The 27220-nt window shown below is 44.2% G+C and overlaps 1 protein-coding gene across 2 annotated transcripts in view; it reads right to left on the bottom strand.

Moving 5' to 3' along the window:
• The window catches only part of spata20 (spermatogenesis associated 20), a 385479-nt gene that overhangs the window by 156173 nt on the left and 202086 nt on the right, over positions 1-27220 (bottom strand). The gene's annotated exons all lie outside the window — the stretch shown is intronic.

Raw genomic sequence — 27220 nt, 5'->3', positions numbered from 1 at the left:
CCTATTCCAAAAGGAACTTGGCGTGGAAGGAAGAAAGATGGAGATGATATAGAAAACAAGAGGGAATTCAACTTAATAAAAGCCAAATACTACGGATGCTGGAAATCTTAAATAAAAACAGGAAATGCTGAAAAAAGCTAGCAGTCTGGCAGCATCTATGGGGAGAGAGACAGTTAGTTCCGAGTCCAAATGACTTCTTCAGAGTTGGAATTCAACTTGTCCATCGTGCACTATCTGCACTATATTGTCCACTTTTAAGATCTGCAGGTCAAAGATCAACAACAAATTTGTAGAGTGTTCCTCTTAGCTCATTGCTGGTATTAAACTTCATTGTTAATCTTTTAATTCCAGTGATGTGTCACAAAACCTCTCGCAAAGAAAACGTACAGGGCCAGAACAATGGCTTAATTTAAAAATGTTCAACTGTATTGTTAAAGTACAAAATTATTCAGCAATGTTGGAAGGAGGGAAGGGAAAAGATTCAGACTCACAGAGTAACCATGGTAAAAGATCAAAGTCCACAGTACAGGATACCTCTCAGCCCTAGGAGGTTAAATGAGCAAACAGAGTGAATCAGGATGTAGAGATTAGTTTAATAAAAACACAAAGCCTGGGGCAGGAATGGAAGATCGGGAGAAGTGAGGGATTCTGCAATAAATTGAATTTTATTCTAAAATTGTAGTCCATCACTATTTTAACTCACGCTTTATCATTAGTTAAGGGGAATCTTGATAATGAAAATTTCACCAGAACGTTTTTTTCAGGTCCATTCCAGACAAGATTAGACACCACTACTTTCCTGTCTAATTGTCATTCAAGGCTCAATGCTGAGATGGATCTATGTTAGTTTGGCTCAGTTGGCTCCACTCTTGCCTGTGAATGAGGGCGTTGTGCTCAAACCGAGGGTTGCCAATGCCATTTGAATCTATTTCTGAAGGTTTCAGCACAAACTCTCTGCCACCGGCCGCCCTACTCGTTCATCCATGGAGTACACTGCTTCCCCACACCAATCAGAAAGATATTAGACGTTTCAGGCAGCATTTAATATAGGCAATGGAAGCGTCTGCAAGCGAGAAAGCCAGTGAGATCTCCACCTTGCCTACATTCAAGAAGGCCTATCCAAATTAAATGCTAATCAAGCATTTAACTGGGCAGCGGCAGGCCTACAGGGATCATTGACGCAGGGGAAGAAAATTCCCCCTCATCCAACAAGGGCTGAAGGCTCTATGCATTGTTCGGCAGCACCACCAGGAATACACCCACTGCAGCCTCGGATCACAGAGGAATCCAGGCCTGAGGTGAGTGATAGCAGGAGGGGGTGCCACGAGGGAGAGGCTGTTGTGTATCAAGGGCAAAAGGGCTGACTCTCGATGGCACCCCCCGTTCCAATGGGGCATTGAGTGCCTTTAATAGAGGAGTCCCACGTGGAAACCCACAAGCAATCCCAACAGAGTTTGCTTTTTGGGCTTCTTGCATGGTGAGTCCCCCACCTGCCAATAGGTTAATCCAGCTGCTGTAGGATGAGGCCCTTATGTGGGCATTAATTACCCACTTGAGCACCTCAATTGGCAGCAGGACAGGAAGAGCAGAGGTGGGAAAGCAATATCCTCCAATCCAAATAAGTGCCCTTCACCACCAAACTCATCTAGAGAAAGGCATTAAATTCCACCCTTCACTTCCCAATCTTTACTATTAGTCAAACAATCTTTCCTCCACCCCAATATTTTTCTCAAATGTGTTCAAAGAAAATGAGGAGAAAAATTTACTTTAAATGTTCCCAATGATTTTTCTCCTGGGTTCTGCTCACAGCATTGCCCTGGAGAGTAAGATTTAATTCCTGGGGATTCCAGGACAATCCCTGTTCATACTTCACATCAAGAGTTCAGTATGCTATCATTGCATTTATTGAGCAATTATAATAAAATTTAACTCATTAAGCTGCTATCATTCAGCTGTAATCTTCAACAAAGATCCTACTGACTGATTCTAAAGATTCTGAGACACTCCTGAAAGAACAATTCCTCCCACTCCTCTGGCCAACATTTCTCTCTCAAATTATCAAAAAAACCGAGCAACTCGTCATTCATCTAGTTTGCTTTTGGTGGGACACCCTGGCGTACAGTGATTGTTACATACTCCCACGCAACAACAATGACTCCACTTCATAAAAGAATTCTGTCTCAAGATGAGATTTCTGTTATTTGATAAGGAACAGATTTAATACTTATAACAGCACATTCACACTCTAGCCACTGAACTAGGAGCGAATCGCCTCTGGTCTGCTTTGAGTTTGAAGCATTGTTTCACACTGGCAGCCTGATTTGAGTTGCTGGCGACTCATTAGCATTCTGGGCTTATTTTAGCGTGACGTCATAACTGTCACAACACATGTGCACAAATCAGTTCAGTTAATTTGTTGGTCATTATAAATATTTGATGGCTACAAGATTAGCAGAGCTGTTTTGTGTGCATCTCCCAGAAAGGCAAACCGACAGAACAACTCAACATTGTTTTTAAAATGCTTTCAGCATCAAATTATATGTTATAAAAAAAACATACATAATGATGCATTATAATTTCAAAGTGAGCTACATAGGTTAAGTGGTTTTTCTTTTCCCAGAGATTAATGAGACTCTGGAATATATTGTCAGCTGATGTGGTGCTTGCGGATTGCTTTTGAAAAGGAGCTGGGATGATTCCTGGATGGGCCGATTCCGGGCACAGGCAGCATCATCTTGAAGGCAAGTGTCTTTATGGATAATACTTAGCCCGTGTGATCTCCTCGACTGGACTTGATTGCCTGTGGAAAGAGGGTCCAGGAGGTGGGATTTTGCAGTTTTTTTTACCCACAGTTGTCCCTGGTCTCTTTCTCTGTCCTTTTAGCTGTCCCAGGACATTAGATGGCTGTGGGGGTGGGTGTGAGGGTGGAGATGGGCAGATTCTCCAGGTATCACGGGTCAAAAGCAAACTTCATGGACAAGTTGGCATTTTCCCCTTCATCAACATGTGTGCTCAGATAAACTACTGCAGCATTTCCTAACACTCTAGAATGTTTAAAGGAGTATTTATCAATGATTTTGCAACTGTTTTGTCAACTTGTGTTTCACCCTTTTCAGCATGGATTTCTGAGTGTGCAGCATCATCACTGGTGCAGTTCGGAATTGCTAATTTGTTGAGAATTGAATCATAGTTCACACATTAGTTGTGCCAGTTAGCTCTGAAGGAGGTTAGTGAATTGAAATATAATTCTAACATCCAATTTATAAATAACACTATGACTCTATGATCATGCAAAGTCTGTCCTCTGCACTGACGTGGATCTGAATCAGCCGCAGTCTTGAGGCCTGGGCCAAGCAGAATCGACCAGAGTCACACATGTCAGGCCTTCTCAGACCTGGAATGACCTGAATCTCCGGTTTGGGGCCTACACCTGTCCAGATGCATGAGATGAAGCAGGAACACAGACACATCCTTAATTTCCCCTGCAAGGTAACAATGAGACAACATCAAACTTAAATTCTCCTCTGCGATGTTTTTAGTAGTGTCACAAGTAGAATTACATTCACACTAAAATGAAGTTACTGTGAAAATCCCCTAATTGCCACACTCTGGCGCCTGTTCGGGTACACTGAGGGAGAATTTAGCATGGCCAATTCACCTAACCAGCATGTCTTTCGGACTGTGAGAGGAAACTGGAGCACCCGGAGAAAACCCACGCAGACATGGGGAGAACGTCCACACTTCTCACAGACAGTGATCCAAGCCGGGAATCGAACCTGGGTTCCTGGCGCTGTGAGGCAGCAGTGCTAACCACTGTGCCGTCCATATTCTGTAGGTCGGTGTAGGAGATCCACATGTTGCTCTCCAAAATCCTACTGTGAGGGTTTGGCAAGCTGAAATGAAATCAAAACAAAAATAATAACTGCTAACCAGCTGCTGCACTGGAATCCAGCGAGAAAGTGAATAGAGATGGGAAGGGGTCCACAGTACTGGGACTCCAGAATATCACACGCAGTGAAAGAAAGATGCTGGGGTTATCAACATGCCAGGAATGTCCTAAAGTCTCCCTGAATTAAAGTTCAGTACCCTGAACATTGCGGGGAGCAACCCGGGAGGTAAATCACTGAAGCATTAAAAAAAATTGTGCTATTTCAATTCTCTTTGAACACCTTAATTTATTAGTTATAAGAACACTTAAGATGGGGAAAAGGTGATTTGACCGGATATGGCAGCTGGAGGCAAGGTCTGACTTTCCAGCTGAGCTGCAACCCAAAGGACACTGCACAGGCCATGCACAATGTATCTCTTTAAATTGCCACCCATACACAGCCACGTCAAGGAAACTTGAAGGGTTTGTGCATTCCGATAAATCACCCTTGAACTCTGAGTAAACATTGGAGACAACGCTGTCTGGAAGCAGGTCTCGTGGTGAAACCTCCAGGAATAAGTTCAACCAGAGGTGGCGACCCTGGGTTTGTCAAATAATGGGATATAAAAGAAAGTCTGTCATTGTCCCAACTAAACTACACAATGCGCACGCATCGGAAAAGGCCACAGGCTTTTGACCAATCAAGGGCTTGCGCCATTCAAACCTAGTAACAAAAAGAATACAGTTTGCATTTCCAAGAAGGGCAACCTCATTATTGAGGGAATGAGGGAAGAAATAGAAATATGTTTAACTATAAGAATTGGACCTCTTCTGTATTGTATGATACGTCTATGAGCACAGCCACAATGGGCCAATGTCCCTGCTCTCTCTCCGATAAAATTCTATGGTTTCCAAAATGGTTATCAATTAACTGCTCCTCAGTTTTTTTCCTTTTGAACTACTTAGATTATATACTGAAGAAAAAATATTTCCCAGTATTTTCCACGGAGCCTGTCATTGGCTACTGCCTTAAGAAGTCTCACAACACCAGGTTAAAGTCCAACAGGTTTATTTGATAGCACAAGCCACAAGCTTTCAGTTAGCTACTGCCAACAGCCTGAATGACTGGAGAAGACAGGAACTGGGGGAAGTCAGGAACTGATTGGATTTGATTTATTATTGTCGCATGTATTGGTATACAATTAAAAGTATTGTTTCTTGTGCGCTATCTCCCGTTCACAGAGTACATAGGGCGAAGGAAAGGAGGGTGCAGAATGTAGTGTTACAGTCATAGTTAGGGTGTAGAGAAAGATCAACTTCACATATGGAAGTTCCATTCAAAAGTCTGATGGCAGCAGGGAAGAAGCTGTTCTTGAGTCCGTTGGTACGTGTCTTCAGACTTTTGTACCTTTTTCCTGATGGAAGAAGATGGAAGAGAGTATGTCCAGTGGAGAGTATGTCCAAAATGGAACATGAGTTGAGAATCAGGGGCATGTCAGGAATGGTAATCCAGGGGGAACTTACAAAATTGGTTAAGAGAAAAGTCATCAATGAGAAACATTGGCCGGAATTTTACCTGCACGCCCGCCCCAAGGCTCAGAAAACGGCATTGCCCGTTGACCTTGGGCGGGATTGTATGAGCCTCAGGTGGGCATGCTGGTTAAATTCCACCCGTTAACTCTGTTTCTCTCTCCACAGATGTTGCCTGAGCTCCTGACGTTTTTCTGGTTTTATTTCAGATTATAAAACTTTGCTCTCCATTCTGAGGAGCTGAAACAATTACGAGTATCTAACTGATTAATCTCCCCATTGCACGCAGGGACAGATTAACCTTTCACTGATTTAACACTATCTGCAATCTCCTTACGCATGGCAACTACTTCCTAATAGTTGAGCTTGGATCAATTACAGTACAAAGCAGGTCATTGTCTGAAACGCTAACTTGTTTTTGCTCTTTTAAAAAGTGGATGGTCCTGCTGTGCATTCCCAGTATTTTCTGCTTTTATTTCAGATTCACAGCTTTTTTTTCTATCCAGTGTCTGAGTCTAAGCAGGGGAGCTTGAGATTGAGAGAAATAGTAAGTGCCGGTGGAAGCCCGTGAGGTGTGTTAAACAGCATGGCACAGGGTGCTGCTGAGGCTCAGGCTTTGTAGCATCAGCTGAGATTTGCCAAGCTGCAGATCACTATTTTTATAAGAAATTCTTCAATCTTTTACAAGAGTTCCTTAACATGGAACACACTGCATTACTAGACACATGAGATGCTTTGGGATAAGCGTAAGGCAATTTCATTTCAGTCATTATGAAGTAAGAACCATTTTGTGTCCCTCCTTTCTGAGCCTCTTATTGTGTGCCTTGTAGAATAGGGGAGATTTTGACGAAATCTACTGCCACGTATGAACATGTGAGAGTGAACAAACCATAAACCATGCTATTTCCTAGCACATGCCTTCCTCCCTGCATTGCCGTATATTGTCATCCATACGTTCCCTCGAGCAACATGGCGGCACAGTGGTTACCACTGCTGCCTCACAGCGCCAGGGACCTGGGTTCGATTCCCGAGTTGGGTCACTGTCTGTGTGGAGCTTGCATGTTCTCCTTGTGTCTGCGTGGGTTTCCTCCGGGTGCTCCGGTTTCCTCCCACAATCCAAAGATGTGTAGGTTAGGTGGATTGGCCCTTAGTGTTAGGGGGACTAGCTAGGGTAAATACGTGGGGTTACAGGGATAGAGCGTGGGTGGCAGCAGCAGGACGTATAAGCGGCAGCAGGACGCCATGACAGGTTTGGCAGAGGGCAGCTCAAAATTGAGGCACCCTCTTTTTAAAATCTAAAATAAAACAAGACCTTTGGAGTCAGGCCACCATTGTGAGGGGAGGGAAGCCTCTCCCTGGGCAGCCCAAGGCTGTTGCTTAACCCAGGAAAGGCAGGGAAGGCCTGCCCATCTGAAGTAGCGGAATGGAACCCCTGTCTGCCACCAGGAGATCGCCTCCAGGCAGTTGCTCTGTGTCCTGCAGCCTGTGGGAAACCTGGAAGTCAACTGGAAAATCCCAATCTGCCTCCAACTTTAAGCCTTGAAGTGTCTCAAATGGCTGCTTGTTGCTCGCGAGTGGATAACCCTGCCACAACCCCATGCTGCTTCAGGGAGCTAAAGATTCAGCCCAACATCTTCATGCACTCACACTGACCTAACAGGACAATCATAGAATAGAATCCCCACAGTGCAGAAGGAGGCCATTCAGCCCATCAAGCCTGCACCGAAAACAACCCCACCAAGGCTCCATAACCCCATGTATTTACCCTTCTAGTCCCCCTGACACTTAGGGGCAATTGAGCATGGCTCATCCATCTAACCTGCACATCTTTGGACTGAGGGGGGAAACCGGAGCACCCGGAGGAAACCCACACAGACACGGGGAGAACATGCAAGCTCCACACAGACAGTGACCCAAGCCAGGAATCGAACCCGGGTCCCTGGCGCTGTGAGGCAGCAGTGCCAACCACTGTGCCACTCCATACCTAATTCTATTTTTCCATCTTATTTGTACATCCTTTTCCTGTGCTTCCAGTTTAAGGCTCTTCCTATTCTGCAGCTGACTTGTACATTTGAAGAGGGTATTTGTTTTTGTCAGGACAGTAGGCAGGGAGCCAAACCCAGACAGGGCCAGCTGGAACACAAGTGAAATAGTGAGCACACATTACAAATAAAGCACGTCAGCCGAAAATAAATCGGGAGATTTTACAGGTGGTAAGAGCTTAGACTCCATTTATAACTGTAATGAGTGCTGTCTGAGGCTGATCATTTAACAGGCAGTAAGATAGTGGCAGCTAACTCCTCTCTCTAAGATCACCATCAATAACATGGCGGAGGGAGATTAAACACCTCGGTGAACATGATTTAACTTGGCTGTCCCTCCCATATCTTGACAGCTCTACTCTACCTTCCAGATGCAATTTGTTTCTGCAGGTAGTACATTATGAAGGGTTGGCTTGATTGATCAAGAGTAATGGTGGTATTAAATAATGCCAGGACATGAGCCAGTGCAGATTGTGTAGCCAATTATAAAAACAATTGGGATTCAGTCTGGCCGACTCCCACAAAGCATGTTTTATCGGGGGTGTCTGATGGAATTGGTGTTGCTGTCCCTGGGAGGGCTTCAAAGCTACAGGCACTCAAAAAAATGGCCTAGTTCCCTTTGACACCAACACACACAGGCCCTGATTTTACCGGCATGCCACCCCAAAATTGGGGTGGGAGAGGCTCGCAGAACGGCAGTCTCCATCGGCCTCGGGCGCAATCTTACATGCCTCGGCTGGGCGTGCTGCTAAAGTTCCAGCCAGAGAGTCTGTTCAGGAAGGTCAAGGACGAGTCAGGTGATTTAATTCAAAGGCAAGCATCCTGTCTGTTCTGTTTCTTTGCATTTTCTTTGCTTAGTAGTTTTGTTTAGTATAAGGGGCACATATTTAAATTTACTTGCTTCAGTTAGTTCTAAAAATTAAATAATCTGTCTGAAACCGCTAGAAAGAGGATTAAATGGGACAGAGAATTTAATGCATGGTCAACAACATATAGGAACATTCAAGGTTCTCAATCCTGCTCAATTTATACTGCAGATCAGCACAAAATAAATGACTTGAATCCAAGGTGGCTAAGCCAACAATAGATGTGCATCTGCTTTCAAATTCCTCCACTGTCATGACCCTCCCTGTAACCCTCCACAATCTCTCTGCCCTCCCCCAACTAAGGCACATTCTGGATTCCCACTGCTGCAATGTTAGCAGCTGTCCCTTCAGCTACCGACACCCTAGACTCTAGAATTCCCTCTATAAACCTCTCCGCATCTCTCTCCTCCTTTAAGACACCACTTAAAATTCACCTTTTGGCCCAAGCTTTCAGTCACATGATACAAATGTTTCCTCAAAGTTTTGATAACACGCCTATGAAACTCCTTGGGATGTTTTACTATGGTAAAGTCAACATACAAAGCAGTTGCGATACAGTGCAAGGATAGGACAAAATCGGCCAGGGTTCTCACTACTGATTATTAAGTGGAGCAAAAGGATTAATTCTACGTCATTGCTTCTGTTTACTTGCTTTAAAGCAGTTTATAGCTTTACCACAGTTGGGTGAAACATTTACTCTGTTGCTTTCCCAAACCAAGAAAGATCACCCAAGGACACTTGCCACAATCAACAGCCTAGCACAGCTCTGGGGGATCCACAAGAATCATGGGATGAGAGGAGAGGGTGAGAAAGTGGAGGTGGGGTAGAAGGTCCGCCATTGAATGGCAGAGCAGTCTCAAGGGGCCGAATAGCTGACTCCTGCTCCTATTTATTACGTTCTAATCACTTCAAATGAATTGGGCATGGGTAGTAAAACCTGCCCATAAAATGCTCCCGTCTGCAAGAGAAGCCTGGAATTCTCAACCAGAGAAAACTAAAAAAAAACGTTTCTTGTGAGTCTCCAAGGCTCCAGTATGAGCAAATTATGCGCTGGGCCTGAAGCATGAAGTCTGCATTTTGGAAGGCCTTAAAATTCCATTATTATGACTGAAATCTTCTTTAAGTGTTATAAACATGAGGGAATGCATATCTGAACCCCCATAAACTCAACAAAGCCAGGCTGATTTCATGAAATATATTTGCACTAAAGTGTAGTTCACACCCAATCAAAGCTGTTATTCAGAATGAGTAACACAGTACTTGACGTGTACTTTCTGCACAAATGCTCAACAGCCACTCTAATTCTTGGAGTCACTAAAGTTAGCCAGCTATTAACAATGCATTTTGACTAAAATTTCTATTCCTCAGAGAGAGAAAGTAAGTTGCTAAAGGAGGAAAATAAAAAGACTGCAAAACGTCAGGTTGGATTGCTGGTCTGGACTGTTGGCTGGTTCCTCAGTTAAAATGACCACAAAGCAGCTGGATTGTAATCAAATCTAAGCTTGTTCATTAACATTTTGTCGGGATCAAAAACTGTTGTTCTTACCCAGTCTGTCCTAAATGACATTCAAGTCTGACACCAATATGGTTCATTCTTAACTACTCTCTGAAATCCAGCAAGGCAGCCACTTGTATCAAACTCAGGGCAATTAGGGATGGGCAATTATGTTGGTGCTGTAGTGATGCACATATTCCCAGAATGAGTTTGAATTTGTTAGTGTGTTACAACTTTCTCACAGTTGGTTTCCCTGTGGATTTGTCAAGGGTCTGGGTTTTACGACCTTCACCCACCCCCTCCATGAGAAATCCCCTTCTGACTGGGGGCACCCTCCCCTCAAGGACCAGACACCTCTGGACCTCCCTCTCACACCGCCCCCCCCCCCCCACCCACCCTATGCCCCGATAACCCAATCACCTCCCCTCCTAACACTCCCCCCCCCCCGGAGCCCCCTATCCTCACCTCCCTAGAACCCTTACCATTCAATTCGCCTCCATGTCACAACACTTAGTTCCAAGCACGGCACTGCGGGTACCTCTTCTGGCCACTGGATGGGCGGGAGAGCTGTTGATCAATTCTTCCCAAGTGAGGACACAAGTCTCACATGCTGCCAATCAACGTTCATTCGCGTGTAAAATGGCAGCAGTCCTGTCGGAGTCACTAGGGTTGTGTTCCCTGCCAACTTTGCGGATGGTGGGCATTGAGTCACCCCCATCTGCAAAATCAGGTCAAGGTCTTTAAGAAATCTAGAATCTAGGATTGCAACAGGATCTTGGTCGACTGCGCCAGTGGGCTGACGAATGGCAGATGGAGTTTAATTTAGATAAATGCGAGATGATGCATTTTGGTTGATCGAACCAAGGCAGGACTTACTCAGTTAATGGTTAATGGTTGGGGAGAGTTATAGAACAAAGAGATCTAGGGGTACAGGTTCATAGCTTCTTGAAAGTGGAGTCACAGGTGGACAGAGTGATGAAGAAGGCATTCGACTTATTTGGTTTCATTGGTCAGAACATTGAATACAGGAGTTGGGATGTCCTGTTGAAGTTGTACAAGACATTGGTAAGGCCACAGTTGGAATACCGTGTACAGTTCTGGTCACCCTATTATAGAAAGGATATTATTAAACTAGAAAGGGTGCAGAAAAGCTTTACTAGGATGCTACTGGGACTTGATGGTTTGAGTTATAAGGAGAGGCTGGATAGACTGGGACTTTTTTCCCTCGAGCGTAGTAGGCTGAGGGGTGATTTTATGGAGGTCTATAAAATAATGAGGGGCAGAGATCAGCTAGATAGACAATATCTTTTCCCAAAGGTAGGAGAGTCTAAAAACAGAGGGCATAGATTTAAGGTGAGAGGGGAGAGATACAAAAGGATACAGAGGGGCAATTTAGTCACACACAGGGTGATGAGTGGCTGGAACAAGTTGCCAGAGGTAATACAATTTTCTCTTTTAAAAAGCATTTAGACAGTTACATGGGTAAGAGGGGCATAGAAGGATATGAGCCAAATGTGGGCAACTGGGGCTAGCTTAGGGGTTAAAAAAGGGGCAGCATGGACAAGTTGGGCCGAAGGGCCTGTTTCCCTGCAATGAACCTCTACGACTCTAAAACACCAGTCTGACCTTTGTTACACAGGGCAGGATTTTCTGTGCAGCCTGCAGCAAAACAGAGATAGCCCACCACTAGCTAGCGGCAGGATCTTCTGGTCCCACCAATATCAATGGGATTTCCCATTAAATGTACCCTTTGCCACTGGTAAACCCATGGCAGGGGTGCACCATCGGCTGGACCAGAAGACCTCAATGGTGTGAATGACCAGAAGACCTCAATGGTGTGGACAGCCAGAAAATTCTGGCCACTGAAGAAGGATGCATCCGATAAAATCTTAAAGTAACTAACAATAAATTTGTTAATTTTCCCACCTCTTAGCATCTTTCACCTCCCTGTTCCAATTATCAACCCCTTTTTTTCTCTGCAGGTGCTGATTCATTCTGGGATCTAGTTTCATGGGTTCTGGTCTCCATCTATCTTCTGCTCACACCATGTTCCAAGTAGTAATTTTAAAAGTATGATTCTAGACAAGGATCTTCGTGACATTTGAAACGGAAGACATCACAGTCTCCGCACTTAAAGTTCTGAAAATGTTTACCATATCCTGGAGACACCCAGCACACACTCCAAAGCCCCCATGAATATTCATACATTTGCAATCACCCTCTTCCAAACTCTGATGCATTCCCTGTGCGCGGGGGGGGGGGGGGGGGGGGGGGGGGGATCTGTGGAATTCTCTACCCCGGAGGGCACTGGACCCGGAACACCAAACAAACTTCAGAAGATAGATAGGTTTTTAATTAGTAACAGGATGAAGAGTTATGGGGAGGGGGAAGGAAGGTGGAGATGAGATCAGCCATGATCATACTGAATGGTGGAGGAGTCTTGAGGGGCTGAATGACCTTCTCCTGTTCCTAGTTTGTACGTTCTTATCCAGATGGGTGGGACTACTCTCACGTTGTTCCATTCTTATCCATCTATTCATAGCCTTGTTGGTGAAAATCCAGCCCAATATCTCCTTATGTGGCCCAGTGTCACACTTATACTTGGAACACTTCTGCAGAGGACTTTGGGATGTTTCATTACATTAAAGGTGCTACATAAATAAGTTGTTGTTGTTGACTTCCTAAACCACAGAAGAGTGTGGTGGCTACACGTGCATTTCCTCCGGGGATCAATGGATGGTGATCAGGTGAGGGAACACCAAATAAGTTTTACCCACCAGTGCCCAGGGCAGTCAGTCTAATTTTGCCCTCATTTCGGTATTAAAACCCAGGACAGCACAGGGGTTAGCACTGCTGCCTCACAGCACCAGGGACCTGGGTTCAATTCCCGGCTTGGGTCACTGTCTGTGTGGAGTCTGCATGTTCTCCCCGTGTCTGCGTGGGTTTCCTCCGGGTGCTCTGGTTTCCTCCCACAGTCTGAAAGACATGCTGGTTTGGAGCATTGGCCACACTAAATTCTCTCTCAGTGTAACCCAACAGGAGTGTGGTGACTTGGGGGACACGAATAAATAAACTTTAAAAAACTTAAACTTAAAACAGGTTCCTGAGATGAGACTTGTGAAACAACCTATGATTCTGACGGTCCACACAGCTCAGGTCAGCAGCTACTTTACCCAGCTGGCTGACTGAGCCCTGAAAGAGTTAGCAGAAAACACTTCTGTCATAAACTTTTCAGGGAGTATGAGACACTTTGGTATTATACACTGGAATAAGATTACTGTGTGATTGCTCATGCAGAATCCTCATAAAAACCAGGCTTATTAAAGCTGACAAATTCATGGTACAGTACACTGTGTTCCAATCTCACTTCAGTAAATGTGCTACAAACCAGAGCAGTTCAGAGAGTCAATTAAATATTTGGAGGATGCTCTAATCTCACTCCTGGTAAACACCATTTTTAGGTTTCAGAAAGAGTGGAGCAAACTCTGTACTTTTCACAACTCTGTAGAGATAAAATTCTAGATAAAATTCAAAACACTATTTTGTAAAATCTTTCCCCACCAACACACACCCCCCCCCCAACTAATATCAGACAGATTGATGCAGTGCCACAGGTTCCTGATGGTTTACAGAAAAATGGGACTCTTCAGAGTCTGATCAGAACAAGCTTTACTCTGTGAGGGTACACATTAAAAATTACCAACCCACTTCCCTATAAATACTGACACATCACCAGGACCCCTGCAAATACTGTCACACCGCCTGGGCCCCCTCCAAATACTGACACACTACCAGGACTCGCTGCAAAGATCGTGAATGTAGCCCAATCCATCACGCAAAGCAGCCTCCCATCCCTTGACTCTGTCTACACTTCCCGCTGCCTCGGCAAAGCAGCCAGCATAATTAAGAACCCCACGAACCCTGGACATTCTCTTCCACCTTCTTCCTTCGGGAAAAAGATACAAAAGTCTGAGCTCACGTACCAATCGACTCAAAAACAGCTTCTTCCCTGCTGCTGTCAGACTTTTGAATGGACCTACCTTGCATTAAGTTGATCTTTCTCTACCTGAGCTATGACTATAACACTACATTCTGCAGTCTCTCCTTTCCTTCTCTATGAACGGAATGCTTTGTCTGTATGGCGCGCAAGAAACAATACTTTTCACTGTATGTTAATACATGTGACAATAATAAATCAAATCAAATCCTGGCACATCCAGGGACTACCTGAAAATATTGATGCACCAATGTACCATCCATGGCTCACTAAGGAAGTTTCGGATATTATTAAATTGAAAGAAAAAAGCATACGATTACGCAGAGATTAGTGGCAAGTTAGAAGATTGGGCAGGATATTAAAAAAAGAAAGGATGGCTAAGGAAAATAAGGAGGGAGAAATAAGAGTACTAGAGAAAGCTAGCTAGAAATCATCAAATTAGTTTAACATCTGTCACAGGGAAATTGCTGGAAACTAATATTAAGGAAATTATAACTGAGCACTTAAAAACTCTCAATGCAATCAGGCAGAGTCAACATGGTTTAATGAAAGAGAAATCATGTTTGACTATGTTATTACAACATGAAGGCCATGGGGAGTATGAGCTGCCTTACTGAGCGAAGGATGACTCGCTCAATGGGAAGCAGCCAGTGGAGATATTGAAGCCGATAATTTTATCCGGACCAGAGTTGTAGGTACCGTGGGGAAGGCTACCCAACTGTAAGCCACAGGAGTGGCCTTTATCTTGGTGACAGGTGGCTGAACGAGAGAAAAAGAATAAAATTTCAATTTTTTCCTCCACCATTCCCTCTGGACCACCTCCAAATGTCAAGAATTTCTCCGGTAAGAAAAAGTCATTATCCCTCTTTTCGGGAAATTGGAGCCCTGTGACATCAGTGGGGAAGACTGGGTCCAATACGCTGAGCGCATGTGTTACCTCTGCCATACTAACAACATTGAAGGAGACAAAAAGCAAAAAGTGGTATTGTTAACAGTATGAGTGGCCCAAATTTCAGTGTGATAAGGAGTCTGACCTATCCGGATGCCCCTTGCTCAAAAACATTTAATGAACTGGTGGACCTGATTTTTTTAAAAAACCACTATGACCTGGTAAGTCTCCAGAGATATTGCTTCAATATGGCTGGGAGCAAGTGGTTTACCTGCCTGCTGAAATGGCCGAGCGAGCAACTCACTTGTATTCAAGAAAGTGATGCCGCACCCACTTCCACAATAGCAGCTAGAGGTGGGCAATAAATGTTATCATTGCTGATGATGCCCACATCCCGTGAATGAATGAAAATAATTTCAAATGGCCTCCTGAAAATACTGATGCAGATCTAAGGACCCATCGCAAAATACTAGACAAATGTCAAAAAACATTACTGAGTGTGAAAAAAAAATTAATAGTTCATACAATACAGTGTGTAAATAATGAAAAGCACATTGAAGAAACACTAGATTAATTTATTAAATTAACTGGGTGTAGTAATTTAACAACCAAATATGTATTTACGAGCAGCAATTAGATAATGCTATTAACATTGTCAGTACGCTTTTCACATCTCCTTTAAAAGCTTGTGCGCAGCAGAGAATGAGAGCTCAGCACGAGGTTCAATGAGATGTGGCAGAGATTGCAGCTTGTCAGGTGCTGCTGCTGTTTCAAACAGATTTATTTACTTTTCATCAAGTTGAGCGAAGGAAACAAAGAACATGCATTTATATTGTGCTCTTCACAACTTTAGGATGTCCTAAACCTTTCACAGTCAATGAAATACCTTTGAAGTACAGTCACTGTTACAATGTAAGAAATCTGGCGGCCAATTGGCACACAGCAAGCTCCCACAAACAATAATGAGATAATGACTAGATAATAATATTATTCGCAACATGTTGGCTCATTGATAAAGGTATGTCAAGGCACTGGAAAAATCAGCTGCACCTCCTTTAATAATGTCATCTGATGTTTTACATCCACTTGAGAGTGTAGATGGAGAATATGTTTAACATCTCATCCAGAAAGCACCTCTGAAATTGTAAGACTCCCTCATTATTGCATTGGGAGCGTCAACCTAGATTTTGTGCCCATGTTTGTAGGGTGGGACTTGAACTACTGGCTCAGAAATGAGAATGCTACCAACTGAACCATAGATAGCATGACCATTATAGTATCTGTTATTAGAATATAACCAGTGATGACATTGTATCTGTTGTAATGTGACCATTGGTAACAAGCTATAAGGGTCAGCTGACCCAGTAAACCATGTAACCAATGACAGAATGATGTCATGATCAGCTGACCAGCTGACTGTATAAATAAGAACCTGTTGGGAATTGTTGAATTGCTTGGAATTGCCCAGGGTGAGGCCTCAAGTTTGGAGTAATGAAGTTTCTTTAGTAAACCTTTTCTTTGATTTATAAGTTGTAGTAAGTTTTGTTATATTTTTATTGTCTACACTTGAAGAGTTCTTTCTGGATGAACATCTGTATGGGTGATATAGTCATATTTTGAATACAAGAATTGGAAGAGACTATTTCGCCCAGTAACCTTAATCCATCATTTTGTTAGCTACTTCAGCTCTTTATCTTCCTAATCCTAAAAATGTTAAGCCAAAGTCCAATCTGCCTTCACAAATGGGTTTAAAAGATCCCATGGCACTATTTCAAAGAAGAAGAGTGAAGTTCTGCCAATTTTCCAGGCCAATATCTATCCCTCAACCAAACACAACCAAAAATAGTTTATCTGGATTATCATATTGCTTATTTCAGCAGCTTGCTATTTGCAGACCGGCTACAATGATTTCTATATTACAACAGCAAGAACACTTTAAAAGAGCTTCACTGGCAGTAAAGTGTTTTGTCATAGAACATAGAAAAACTACAGCACAAACAGGCCCTTCGGCCCACAAGTTGCGCCGGTCATGTCCCTACCTACCTAGGCCTATATATAGGCTTACCTATAACCCTCAATCCTATTAAGTCCCATGTACTCATCCAGAAGTCTCTTAAAAGACCCTATCGAGTTTGCCTCCACCACCATTGACGGCAGCCGATTCCACTCACCCACCACCCTCTGAGTGAAAAACTTACCCCTGACATCTCCTCTGTACCTACTCCCCAGCACCTTAAACCTGTGTCCTCTCGTAGCAGCCATTTCAGCCCTGGGAAAAAGCCTCTGAGAATCCACCCGATCTATACCTCTCAACATCTTGTACACCTCTATCAGGCCACCTCTCATCCTTTGTCTCTCCAAGGAGAAAAGACCGAGCTCCCTCAACCTATCCTCTAAGGCATGCCACCCAATCCAGGCAACATCCTTGTAAATCTTCTCTGCACCCTTTCAATAATTTCTACATCCTTCCTGTAATGAGGCGACCAGAACTGAGCACAGTACTCTAAGTGAGGTCTGACAAGGGTCTTATAAAGCTGCATCATTAGCTCCCGACTCCTAAACTCAATCCCTCGATTGATGAAGGCCAGCACACCATACGCCTTCTTAACCACCTCCTCTACCTGCGAGGCCGATTTAAGAGTCCTATGGACCCGGACCTCAAGGTCCTTCTGATCCTCTACACTGCTAAGAGTCTTACCCTTGATATTATACTCCTTCATCCCATTTGACCTGCCAAAATGTACCACTACACATTTATCCGGGTTGAAGTCCATCTGCCACTTCTCCGCCCAGTCTTGCATCCTGTCTATGTCACGCTGCAGCTTCTGACATCCCTCCAAACTATCCACAACACCACCAACCTTCGTGTCGTCGGCAAACTTACCAACCCATCCCTCCACTTTATGAAAATGACAAACAGCAAGGGTCCCAGAACAGATCCCTGGGGCACTCCACTGGTGACCGACCTCCATTCAAAAAAAGACCCATCTACAACCACTCTCTGCCTTCTGCAGGCAAGCCAGTTCTGGATCCACAAGGCAACAGCCCCTTGGATCCCATGCCCTCTCACTATCTTGAGAAGTCTTGCTTGGGGGACCTTATTGAACGCCTTGCTGAAGTCCATGTAAACTACATCTACCGCTTTTCCTTCGTCAACGTGTTTAGTCACATTTTCAAAGAACTCCACCAGGCTCGTAAGGCACGATTTGCCTTTGACAAAGCTGTGCTGACTACTTTTGAGCATACTAAACTTCTCTAAATGTTCATAAATCCTGTCCCTCAGGATCTTCTCCATCAACTTACCAACCACTGAGGTTAGACTCACCAGTCGGTAATTTCCTGGGCTATCCCTATTCCCTTTCTTGAATATAGGAACCACATCCGCAATCCTCCGGAACCTCTCCCATCTCCATCGACGACGCAAAGATCATCACCAGAGGCTCTGCAATCTCGTCCCTCGCCTCCCACATGTTCTGAGGTTGTGAAAAGCACTATCTGAATGAGTCTTTCTTTTCAGTGCCTCTGCATAAATATATATTTATATATTGCTCCAGCTATAATTATGCCTGTGGTGACCATGTCTTGTACGTAAATGGTGGACTCTATGTCTAAAAAGGAAGCAACTTTGAATAATGGGAACTCGTATTTTCTCAAAATAGTTTCCGGAAAGTCAGGTGACCTCTGCTTGTGATTTCTGGACTGAGACAAAAGTCCACATTTTTGCAAAGCTGTTAAGGGCTCTGTGCCTTCGCAAAAATGCTTGCGATCTGGAAGCCCTGTCCCCTGAACTTGTCCCCATTTTCACTGAGGAGAACTGGGCCACAAAGCTGTTAATGTGTGTATGGTTTAAAAATACAGCTGCCTTCTAACAGAAGCAGTTTTGATCACCCAGGTTTCTGAAACACAATCTGTGGACTTTAGACATTTGAGGGAAAGGTCTAAACATGTTGGAGTTGTTTGGAGAGGCGAGGTACCCCTTTGGGACAGGTCAAATACTGAAAGTGGTCAGACGCTCCTTTGGGAAAGGTCAGGTAGCCCTTTGGAACCGGGATAAAGTCTGTGGATCTGTCACGCTGTCAAGCTTCACCTGTTGCTAAAATCTTTGAGATGCTTCACCCTTCCAGGGTAATCTGAGGTGGACTGGGCACGTCTTGGGACCAAAGGAGGTTGGATGACAGTTTTGAGCAGGTTTTCCACATACAGAGTGAAGGATTACTTCACTTTTCAAAGACCATACAGGACTTGCACACAGTGGGGTCACGTCCATGATGGAATGGCAACCTTTGCATATTACCAAAATGTAGATGGTACGTTTGCTTTATTTGAATCCTAACTACCTGTAAGAACTTCCTTGCACACCTCAAAGGGCTCCATCCTGCGCTCAAATTCAACTTTGAAATGGAGTGGTCAAATGAGCTCCCTTTCCTCAACAGGCTAGTTGACAAATCTGCCAGGAGGTTCTCTACTCTCCACTACTATCTATGCAAGCCACCTTCACTGGTCAATACACACATTGGGATTCCCACAGTTCCATGTGCAATAAGATTGCCCTATTGGCAACCTCATAAATAGGGCCAAGCCATTTGCTCACTGGGCAAGCTTGATGCTGAAACAAAGCACATCAAAGCCATTTTGCAGGTTCACCGATCAGATGATTGCTCGCTGTGATTATTTTGGTGGTGTTGGAGTCCACAGTGCGAGTAGATTACACAAGCTCTGGTGTAGGAATAGGCTGGATTGGCTTGAATGGCCAATTCTCATTCTATGATATTGCAGAATTATGAGCAGCAAACAACAGACTGCAGAATACAAAGATTTAATTGCGCAGGTTTGTAGCAGTTTCGCAATATGTCAGCTATTGACTGCAGGTTCTTATTTAAAGAGGAACAGGAGAAGAAAATGTTTGCTTTCCAAGGTTGTCAAAAAGTTCAGATGCTGCTAGATAGGAAGTGGCAGATGGTGATTACTCTGCAAAAGAAGTTTAATTATTCAGCTCTAGTCAAACTGTCATTGAAGGCGGCAGATAATTCCCTGGGTAAATAAACTTGTGTCTTACTCGGGCTTGGCATTAAATTTCTGTGATCGACAGAACCGCTCGGCTATGACAAGTGTCTGATTGTTGGTGGCTTAGCCTTACCCATGCTGCTCCATGATGCTTCCATCACAGCTAATGTAGAAAATTAATAACTAAACCTGGATTTGAAGTACATCAAATCCAATTAAAATGAACTATAAAATGGAACTCGATGGGCAGCACCGTGGAGTTATGGTTTCTCAACCTCAGCTTCATAGATGCATTTAGCGGAGGTGCGGAGGCAAGGCAGGAAATGCATGATTTTACCTTTAAGATGAAAAGGACTAAATTAAAGAGATTGGAGAAAAAAAAAGCCAGCTATTATGTTTCTTTGGAATTGAACAGTACAGAGCAGGTTTAATCTCAGTATGCACTGAGTTAAGGAGCAGTATCAGGGATATTCCAATATCCTTATATTGAAGGAGGTGGGGCAGGATGGGAAAAGGAGGGTCCTAAGGCTTACACACTCCCAAAGGTAGAGCCTCAAGACTTACGACACTCTTCGCAAAACATCCTAAAGTCTACACATACTTAAAAGTAGAGCAGCCCAGAACAAACACTCCCAATGAGCCTGCTGACACATTCCAAAATAAAATATTCTAAAGCACATACGCTGTCAAAAAAATAGCTAGATACTCCCAAAATAGCAACCCTAATGCAAACATGCTCATGGAGAGTAGCCTAATAATTATACCACCCTCCCCCATCATCAAGCCACGAGGAAGTCATTTTGAAGGGATATGGGAAGATGGCACCTGTATCTGAATGCTTAGAATTATCATGGCCAACTTGCATTATAGCATCTGTAGACAACAAACTGAAACAGTTCTATCCAATGCTTTAATAAGAAAACAGGAAATGCTGAAAAAAACTCAGCAGGTCTGGCAGCACGGTGGCACAGTGGTTAGCACTGCTGCCTCACAGCACCTTGGACCTGGGTTCGATTTCCGTCTTGGGTCACTGTCTGTATGGAGTTTGCACATTCTCCCCGTGTCTACATGGGTTTCCTCCGGGTGCTCCGGTTTCTTCCCACAGTCAGAAAGACGTGCTGGTTAGGTGCATTGGCCATGCTAAATTCTCCCTCAGTGTACTCGAACAGGCGCCAGAGTATGGAGACTAGGGATTTTTCACAGTAACTTCATTGCAGCGTTAATGTAAGCTACTTGTGACACTAATAAATAAACTAATAAACTAAAGCGTCTGGAGAGAGAAACAGTTAACTTTTTGAGTCCAATGTGACTCTTCTTCCAAACTTCAAATGACAGGGCTGTCTGATGGTAGAACTCTCAAAGACTGAACTCGTAGGGGTCCAATTGCTTTATTCTATTCCTAAATTCAATGGATTAGCCATTACTGAATCCCCCACTATCAATGTCCTGGCATTACCATTGACCAGGAACTGAACTGGACTAGCCATAAAAATACCGTGGCTACCAGAGCAGGTCAAAGGTTAGGAATCCTGTGGCAAGTAACTCACCTCCTGACCCTTGAAAACCTGCCCACCATCTACAAGGCACAATTCAGGAGTGTGATGGAATACTCTCCACTTGCCTGAATAAGTGCAGCTCCAACAATACTCAAGAAGCTCGATACTATCCAGGATAAAACAGCCCGCTGACTGGCACCCCATCCACAAACAGTCAATCTCTCCATGACCAATGAACAGTGGCAACCACGTGTACCATCTATATACAGGATCCACTGCAGGAACTCACTAAGGCTCCTTAAGCAATACCTTTCTAACCCAAAACCCTACCATCTAGAAGGACAAGGACAACAGACACATGGGAACACCACCATCTGGAAGTTCCCCTCCAAATCGCTCACCATCCTGATTTGGAAATATATTGCTGTTCCTTCACTGGGTCAAAATCCAGAAATTCTCTCCCTAACAGCACTGTGGGTGTACCTACACCTCAGAGACTGCAGAGGTTCAAGAAGGCAACTCATCACCACCTTCTCAAGGGCAATTAGGAATGGGCAATAAATGCTGGCCTAGCCACTGACGCCCACATCCCGTAAATGAATAAACAAATAGTTTTGTATTGGTAAGCTACAAATAGCTTCCAACCTTTGGAGAAAGTAGATCAGAAGCAAAAGCCAACAGCATAATGCTCAAATGATTTCTCCCTTGGGTGGAGCTAGTCCATTCCAAATAACAATAAATCACTTTGTTGCTTAGTAGTTCAGCAGTTGAATATTGCTGCAATGAGAGACAGTTTGCTGAAGCTTTTCGTCCTGTACTCATCAGGACAAATGAAAGAATACCAAATCTCCAATTATCATAAAATTTTATACCACAGGATAAAAGATGCTGATTGGCAAGTTGACTCTTAACATCTTCTTCTCCCATAGTATAAATTTGCCATTCCTTTGTTTGTCCTGATCAATAAAAGACAAAAAGCTTAACCAGCATGTCCCTCTTTTCAGCAGCAAACCACTCTGTTAACTGGACTCATGATTACTACCTAGAATCTCTGATCCCAGCTGCCTATGCATGTCATATGCCTCTTTCTTTTTGACCAGGGCCTCATATTTAAGCTACAGCTGATATGGAAATATTACTAAGGGTAGGAATGAGGACATAGATGCTCCTGTGAAGCAACGAGGGACATTTTTACAATGTTAATAATGCTGCAGAAATGCAAATTGTCGGTGGTGATTTTAATGTTGAACAGGACACTGCCAGTCTGTTTCACCCTACAGCCAAGATCAACTTAATCCACAATTACGCCAATTCTCTGTTGACTACTTTCCATTCTCTGCCCTCCAAACACTTCTGTTCATCGAAAAGCTAGGCTGGTGATCCAGCTTTTGCTCCTTGCAAAATAGGTACACATGATCTGCCCAGATCTAGCTGTACCAACCAGCTCCTGCTGAGGACCAAGGACACAAGAAATACCAGATGGAGTGCCTCATCCCCAGCCCTCACCACTTCCTTTCATGCCAATTACTATCTAGGAATTAGAGTGGAGAACCTTTCCCTAGAAGGGCTTCTGGAAACTTTAAAGCAAAGTCAACTCCCGGCGTGTTCAGATTCCAGCCTGGATTGCGGCCCTTCCAACCAACTGCTGCTGGAATTATGGCTGGGGATCTCTAGATCGACAGCAGAGTTTTGTATAAGCGCTTGGAGTTTGGAGAATGGAAATTGGCCAATAGAGAGTTGAAGCAATTGAGGATGAAATTGGTGTTAGCCAGTGGGGTGAAACAAACTGATAGCAAATCAGCATCCTGTTTTACATCAAAATCAACAGAACAATTTGCATTTATAAAGCACCATTAACGTCGTAGAAATGTCCCAAGGTGCTTCACAGGAGCATTGTCAAACAAAATTTAACACCCAGCTACATATGAGGACAGGTGATTAAAACCTTGGTGAAAAAGGTAGGTTTTTAAGGAGAGTCCTAAAAGTGGAGAGGGAGGTAATTAACCAAACAGTTTTAGGGAGGGAATTTCAGGGTTGAGGGCCCAGGTAGCTGAAGGTATAGCTGCCATTGATGGAGTGATCAAAATTTATTACAGCTATATGTACCAATATCGCTGTCTCAACCTCACATTTAGAGCCTTGACTGTTGCCATTCACATGGGTTTAATGAGCTTCATGCAGTGTTCACCAAAGAGCAGAGAGGTTTATCATGCCATCAAAAGCCCAACAGCACAGTCTACTGTTTGCTAGCATTAAAAACTTTACGAAGTTATAACAAGTTTTGTCCATGCCAGAAGCAATGATAGGGATTGTGAATGCTCGCAAGAGTGCCCTCTCACCCCCACTGTATCGGACTAACCAACCCAACATCTGGGATGGAGACGGTTATGGTTACGAAAGGAGTTTTCATGTCACAGCTTGTCAGAATATTAATTACCCTGCGAATCCTTCCTCTGTTTCACACTGCTTTCCAAGAGAAGTGAGTGAACATCACTAGCAGTAAAACTGCAGTCAGTGCAAGCCAAGTTGCTGTCAGATGAGCTATTGATAAAATCTCACAACAGATCTTGGTTCCCTGCCACTTGCTCATGACGAGGAAAGAGGAAGGTTCCAAAACCAAGAAGTGGAGCACAATCTAAAAAAAAAATCACTTTAGCAAATTAAATAAATTCTAAAAGTCCGGGCATGTATTAAAGTCACGGGAGTGACTCAGGGGAACATAACCTGCAAGATCCGGACATATGGTGCAAATGATTGAAACCACTGCAGTGATTACTAGCATAGCAGTCACAAACAGGAAGAATGGTAGGTCAGTAGTGGGGAGACTCTGAGCCTGGGGATCAGAGAAGCATCAAGACAATAAGACTGAAATACTCAATGGCCACCCATTTACCTTTAGTTGAGAAGGTCGTGAGTTGTACACTCAGTGCAGAACTTAGTTAGCATTTCAGGTGGGACACAGCAGCAGGAAAAGTACACATAAGGGGAGGTGTATATTATGCTTCGCTACAGCAAGTGCCCACTCTACGTCACCCCACTTAACATAATTTTACTTTAACATGATTTATTCTTTAGGGCCTGTTTTTCTGATTTGTGTTGCCGTTCTGGCCCTGCCCCGTGTGCTGCAGTCTGAGTCAGCCACTGCCATGGTCTGATGCTGGACCGCAACCACCATCACGGGAGGTTGAGGCTGTGGGCAGCAAGGCCCCAAATCCTGGAGCAGGAGTCTGACCCAAAGGTTCAATGCACAGCACAAGACAGGGGTTCAGCCCTTGTACAGTTGTCCAGGCTCAGGAGACAGAGCGAGAAAGGAGAAAACCAGAGTTAGAATGGCAAGAGCAAGAGCGTGCGCGAGAGAGAGAGAGCGCGAGAGAGAGAGAGCGCACGCGCGCGCGAGAGAGAGAGAGAGCGCGCGAGGGAGAGAGAGAGAGAGAGAGCGCGAGAGAGAGAGCGAGAGAGCGAGAGAAAGAGAGAATGCTAAAGGAAAACAAACAAGAAGTTGAGCTGAGTGCTATAGATCAATGAGGATCAATGGGGATCAAGTAGAATTGGTCGAGAGCTTCAGGTTTTTAGGTATCCAGATCACCAACAACCTGTCCTGGTCCCCCTATGCTGATGCTATAGTTAAGAAAGCCCAACAACGCCTCTACTAAGGAAATTAGGCATGTCCGCTACAACTCTCACCAACTTCTACAGGTGCACCATAGAAAGCATTCTTTCTGGCTGTATCACAGCTTGGTATGGCTCCTGCTCTGCCCAAGACCGCAATAAATTACAAAGGGTTGTGAACGAAGCCCAGTCTATCACTCCCATCCATTGACTCTGTCTACACTTTCTGCTGCTTTGGAAAAGCAGCCAGTATAAACAAAGACCCCACGCACCCCGGTCATTCTCTCTTCCACCATCTTCCATTGGGAAACAGATACAAAAGTCTAAGGTCATGTTCCAACCAACTCAAAAACAGTTTTCTCCCTGCTACCATCAGTCTTTTGAATGGACCTACCTCGCATTAAGCTGATCTTTCTCCACACACCCTAGCTATGACTGTAACACTACATTCTGCACTCTCTCGTTTCCTTCTCCATGAACAGTATGCTTTGTCCGTATCGCGCACAAGAAATAATCAGCGACAATAATAAATCAAATCAGGTGAGACACAGAGGTGGTGCTACTCCAGGCATCTTTGGATGATTGTCATATTTAGTGATTTATTTTACTTTGCAAGTTAATCGAGCTAGGTTTACACAATACTGCAAATGTATAGTGCAATATTTAAAATCATACCTTCGTTTTCTAGGAGAGAAATGTCCAAAGGAACCCAACTCCAAAATTATAAGTGAGGAGTTGTAGTATGTAGTGGCTGAGACATGTCTGTGTGGAAAGGCACCCACTTATCATGGAATCTCTACAGTACAGAAGGAGGCCATTCAGCCCGTCAAGTATATACCGACCACAATCCCACCCAGGCCCTATTCCCGTAACCCCACACATTTATCCTGCTAATCCCCCTGATACTAGGGTCAATTTAGCATGGCCAATCAACCTAACCACCTAACTTCCCAAATACTTCTTAAACACCACTTTGATCTTCTGGGGAGAGTCTTTAGGGAATTTTAATTGGTTTGTGACTTTGCCCCCTTGTCTGTGTTTTTCCCTTGGAAGGAAGAATCATTCCCTGTCAAAGCCACATTTCCCTAACTTGCCTCCCACAGTTGACCATTTATTGCCGTTGAAACATCTAAATGTATTTGTCTTCACTTTTGCTCAGATGTCTTAGTAATGAATCTCTGTGACATTCCTTGAAGCAGGAAAAGAGAGAGAGTAAATGTTCCACTTGTTCAGGAGCCAGACCAGATACACCAGCAGAATCATTGCTATCACGAGTGCTGAGCAATCTCAGAGATTTAACAATATCATTCTAGAGACAAACGTTGTTTCGAACTGAGTATCAGGATTTGAGACCTGGGATTGGATTAAATAAGTGGTACCCGTTGGCCCTGTGCAGGCTAACCTATTCTGGACCAAGAGAATATATAGCAGAGAAATTGGCTAATTGGCCAGAGCAATGTGCACTAATTGATCATAAAATCTCTACAGTGGAGAAGGAGGCCACTAGGCCCATCGAGCTTGCACCGATAACAATCCCACCCAGGCCTTATCCCCGTAACCCCATGCATTAACCTGCTAGTCCCCCTGACACTAGGGGCAATTTATCATGGCCAATCAACCTAACCCGCACATCTTTGGACTGTGGGAGGAAACCGGAGCACCCGGAGGAAACCCATGCAGACACAGGGAGAATGTGCAAACTCCACACAGACAGTGACCCGGTGCCGGAATTGATACCTAGCGCTGTGAGGCAGCAGTTCTAACCACTCTGCCACCGTGCACTTCTATCTATTTTTTATTCTTTCACAGGATGTGGGTGTTGCTGGCTTGTCCAGCATTTGTTGCCTATCCCGAATTTCCCTTGCAAAGGTGGTGGTGAGCTGTTTTCTTGAGTTGCTGTAGTCCATGTGATGTAAGTAGACCCACAGTGCTGTGAGACAGGGAGCGCCAGGATTTTGACACAGCTACAGTGAAGGAACAGCAATATTGTTCCAAGTGTATGGCTTGGAGGGGAATTTGGATGTGATGGTGTTCCCATGTGCGTGCTGCCCTTCCCCTTCCAGCTGGTAGAGGTTGCCAGTTTAAAAAGATGCAATTTTCCTTCTAAGGGAAACCAGGAACAGACAGTGAACATGCACACTGCTCCACTACTCCCAAAAATATGCTGCATCTCTGCATTGCCTCAGCCACAGTGATATATGCTCATGTTTTTAAAGTTTATTTATTAGTGTCACAAGTAGGCTTACATTAGCACTGCAATGAAGTTACTGTGAAAATCCCCTGGTCGTCACACTCTGGCACCTGTTCGGGTACACTGAGGGAGAATTTAGCATGGCCAATGCATCTAACCAGCACATCTTTCAGGCCGTGGGAGGAAAACGGAGGAAACCCCATGCAGACACGGGGAGAAAGTGCAGACTCTGC

The sequence above is a fragment of the Mustelus asterias genome, chromosome 12 (assembly GCF_964213995.1).
Source record: "Mustelus asterias chromosome 12, sMusAst1.hap1.1, whole genome shotgun sequence".
NCBI classification, from domain to species: domain Eukaryota; kingdom Metazoa; phylum Chordata; class Chondrichthyes; order Carcharhiniformes; family Triakidae; genus Mustelus; species Mustelus asterias.
This window is presented reverse-complemented; position numbering and strand designations above follow the sequence as displayed.